Consider the following 4,615-nt stretch of genomic DNA (forward strand, 5'->3'; position numbering starts at 1 on the left):
ACTGAGTCATCTCCCCAGGCCCTTTTGTTTGTTTGTTTTGGTTTTTTTTCCAGACCTTGGACTGAATCCAGTCTCCCATGTGCAGACGCCCTCTGCACACTTGACCTGACTCTGGCTGACCATCCTAAGCTAATCTTATAATTTCTTATACATTTGTACATCTTGTGTTATATCTGTTCCTCTAGTAAAACCCTGACTGATACAGTAACTAAGTCACCAAGGTGCCCAGCCACCTTCACCACCTGCCCCTAATCAACCACTACCCCTCACCCCACATCCCCAGCACAGCCCTTCCAGGCCTCTGTACCTGCTGTTCCACATAGTCAGATGCAAAAGCCCACCCATTCTTCAAAATGTCAGCAGATCTGTGAAGTCTCATCAGGCTCTGCCACGCCAGACGAGCCTTTCCTCCTGTTTCCAAGACTCTCATGCCATGATACATAGAAAAGCACTTCACACATTGTAGTGGGATGATCCCTTGGGGCTGGGGTATATTTCAGTGTAAAGCACCTGCCTAGCACGGCCAAAGGCCCTGTGTTTGATCCTCAACAGAAAGAAAAGCATCTGCTAATGGTCTGTCTTGCTGACACAGTAGCTCCTGGGCAGCACAGTATCCGGACAACTACACTGACAAAGAATCATTTAAACAGCCAGCCAAAATACCCCTTTTCTCTTCTCTCTCTCTCTCTCTCTCTCTCTCGCTCTCGCTCTCGCTCTCGCTCTCTCGCTCTCTCTCCCCCCACCCCAGACTGAACCCAGAACCTTCACACTACACCCCTATTCTTTTAATTGTTTTATTTTCAGACACTGTCTCACTAAGTCTCTAAGATACCCTGCTTGGACTAGAACTTATGATCCTCTGGCCTCAGCTTCCCAGGGCACCAATTGTATCTTATGCAGCATTAGTAATAATTTAATCTGCTGAGCGAGATTTGAAAGTGAGCTTTGTAATTTATATCCTTGATAGAGACACGGGAAATAGCATTTGGTGTTTGTGCTAAGCACTACACTATAACAAAACACACTACTCACTAATTGGACAGAAGCAGAGAAAATACAGGCCACCTCGTGAAATTTAAATTCCTATGTCCTGTGGTGGATTAACTACTGGGCAGCTTTTCACACCCAGCTGAACTGAATCAGCATGGCTCTGCGTGTGGAAGGCCGCCCTGAGGATCATTACCAGCAGCTTAAAAAGAGAACTGGCAAGAAGATGGTGCGCTGTTGATTCTCCCAGAGACACTTGTCATGCTGGCTTTCCTGATATGAACTCGGCTGTTAGCATCAGAGGAGCGCAAGTCCTCACTGTCACTGAGGAAGCTGTGGTACTTTTCAGGGGAGCTCTGGTCCTTGCCTTCAGCATCGCTTCCCGGCTCCAGCGCAGACCCTTCAGCCTGCTGGCACAGATCCTTCATCCCACTGGCCCAGACTTTCTAGCTTCCACCACTGACCTTTGGGCCTTCCCAGTGCAAATTGTAGATGCAGACTTGCATGAGACATTATCGCGGGCTCCAGGCCTCCAGCTGGACTTGTGGGGAACATTGCCATGGCTCTGGGTCTTCAGCTGGATTAGTTCAGGACATTGCCATGGTATCCACGCGCTCAGCTGGATTCTGGATCTCTAGTAGACGATCTTCTGCACTTTAGCATTTGGCTTTTTGGGTGAATACTATAAAATGACCCCATAAATTATGTGTCCTGTATTACATCCATTCCCTTGCAAATCCTGACTACAAAATGTCCCATGTAATACTCAGGGTATAGTATACTAAAGAAAGTCCCTGAGGTTTGTCTGGAGCTCTGAGCCGGCTGGCATGGGGCTTTTCATACGTGGATCTTGCAGTGCTCAATTCAGATCATTGTTGGTCCCCACAGTCCTCCACTCCTAGACTCACTTTACAGATCCAGGCACGTAATGAGTAACTTGTCACACATCTGTCACACATCTGTCACACATCTCTCTGCTGGCATACACACTTTACAAACCAGCCAAGGCTTCTTTTGTTTCCCCTGAGGGACAATGACAATTTTGTACATTTTAGGTTGATCACTACCACTACTTCAATGATTCCCATTTTCCGACCTCTGTCTCAAATCATAACCCCATTCCCTACTCCCTGGGCCAGCACACAATGCTCTATGTTCTGCTTTTCAGAGTTCAGAAAAGAGCTGCGTGCTGCACGGATGGAGGACACGGAAGCAGGTGCTCACTCTGGCGGAATCAGAGGCACAGAGCTCAGAGGCATGCGTTCCGCCGCAGCACATGGAGGAAACGAACGCACAGAAAGGCAGCTGCCCAGCCCAAGGAGCACCAAGGCCGACACAGCTTCTGTGCACAGTGACACTGCTTCTCTGGGGACAAACAGGTGGCATTACAAGTTCTGGCAGCACACCTGGCCCCATTCTCATTGAGATTATGCAGACAGAACAGTGTTGGTTCTTTGCACGACAATTCAAACCAGCTGATGGCAAATAATTGGACTGAATGTGGGTCTTTGGGATCTGGATTCTTTCCACACTCTCTCCTGTGCCCCCATATCGGCCACCCCACCCCCAGCAGCTCATTAAAACACAACAAAGTCTATCCAATAGGGTGCCAGGGATTGAAACACCACCAATATTCTCCTTTGGACATGAAGCAAAGAAAGGCTTATCTTCTGATCACGCATCAGTGGCTTATCCAAAGTTCAACATTAAGTTTGTTAGTAGCCTTGAGTCGTAAGGTCCATCAACATATGACACAAGTACTTTAATTTTTCCCAGTTCCTTCCCCTTGCAGAAAAGGGTGTTTTTGTGACTACAATCTAGGATTTGTTTCTATTTAAGTTCCAATTATAGGAGGTTGAGTCATATGCAATTGCTATCCTTTTAAAGTTCAATTTGGTGAAACCTCAGCAATTTTATACACTTAAACTTAGAATATGCACAATATAGGAATCAACATGATCCTCCTTCATTCTTCCTGATCACAGTGACCACAGCAACATAAATCTCTGATGTTTCCTGGTTACCTGTACAATATGCCCCCAAACACAGATTTTAGAAATCGCCGAATGCCAGGGAAAGAATGCTGGCCAGTATTTGTGGAAAATTACAACGAATTATACATCCAGGTCTTACATATAATTACACAAAATATAAAAAAGCTGCCCTTGAGCACATTTCAAATGACATGGTTCAAAGAACTGAGGGTACTTCCGGCAAAGTACTTCTTCTTTTCCAAGTGAGCTCTAATTTTTGGTTCATCCTTCAGCCCAAGGGCACAGAACAAAGTACATCTTTATAAGGGAAGCTGCTCTATTCCTAAGAAAGTCCTTGATATATAAGAGCCTTCTTTCTTCTTATTCTTTTTTCTAGTGGTAGACATTGAACCCATAGCCATGCACATGGTAGGTAAGTGTTCTACCACTGAGCTACATCCCCAACTCCACTTCTTGGATACATAAAAAAATATTTAGGAACTGAGGAGCCTGGTGTGGTGGTGCACACCTGTAATCCCAACACCCGGGAAGTTTAGGCAAGAGAATGCCTAGTTCAAGGGAACTTGAGCTATTAGTACAATGCTGTCTTAAAATTTAAAATAGAATTATTGTAAATGTTCCACTAACCTTTTTCTGAAACTGTTTCATTGCTAATTTATCTTTTTCTCATTAAAATAAATAAAACAATTTTAAAATATTAACATAGAAGGCCAGACCTGGTGGGGCAAGCCTGTAATCACAGCACTCAGGAGGCTGAGGCAGGAGGATGGCAGTGAGTACCAAGTCAGCCTGGGCTACACAATGAGTTCAGGGTCAACCTGGACTAAATAGCAAGATCTTGGCTCATAATATAAAATATTAATTTGTTATGAAATTTTGTTTATTTCTTCATAAAAAGATAAAATAATTTTTAATTAAATATAAAATACAAGGTTGAAGAGTTAAAAGACATTAGAAGAAATAAAAACAAAATAAACCCAAAGAAAATAATAAACAAAAAAGTGGAGGCTGGGCATGTAGCTCAGTGGTAGCATGCTTGCTTTGTACACAGCAGCCCTGGGTTTGATCCCTGGCACCACGAAGAAAATAATAAAACAGAAATATAATGAAGAGGACTTTCAGAAGATAAATGTCAAGGGCTGGTGAGATAGCTCTGCAGTCTAAAGCTCCTGCCTAGGCAAGCTTAGGCAAAGGCAAGCTTAGGTTTGGTACCCAGCACCACATGCCATGCCAGCCCTGTCCCCAGGATGGGCTGAGCCAGTCACAAAAAAAAAAAAAAAGGAAGAAAGGTATGACATTAAAAGTAGTATATAGGGGACTGGGGAGATGGCTCAGTGGAATAAGCACTTCCCTGGCAAGCGCAAGGGCCTGAGTTCATCCCCGGTTCCACCCAAAAAATACATAAATAAATAAAAGTAGTATACATTAGAAGACCAAAATGACAGGTATTTTAAGCATGGTTTTAACATTACACATTGTTCTCCGCAATGTAGTTGTTTAGTTCACAGATATCAGCATATAGAGTTAGTCAGTAATTCTACCCATTAACTGCTGTTTTCAAAATCCTGATGGAGGCCCGGGAGATGGCTCAGTAAAATAAGTGCTTCCCTGGCACTACAAAAAAAAAAAAAAAA

Source organism: Octodon degus, unplaced genomic scaffold (assembly GCF_000260255.1).
Source record: "Octodon degus isolate 3935 unplaced genomic scaffold, OctDeg1.0 scaffold00090, whole genome shotgun sequence".
Classification (NCBI taxonomy): Eukaryota; Metazoa; Chordata; class Mammalia; order Rodentia; family Octodontidae; genus Octodon; species Octodon degus.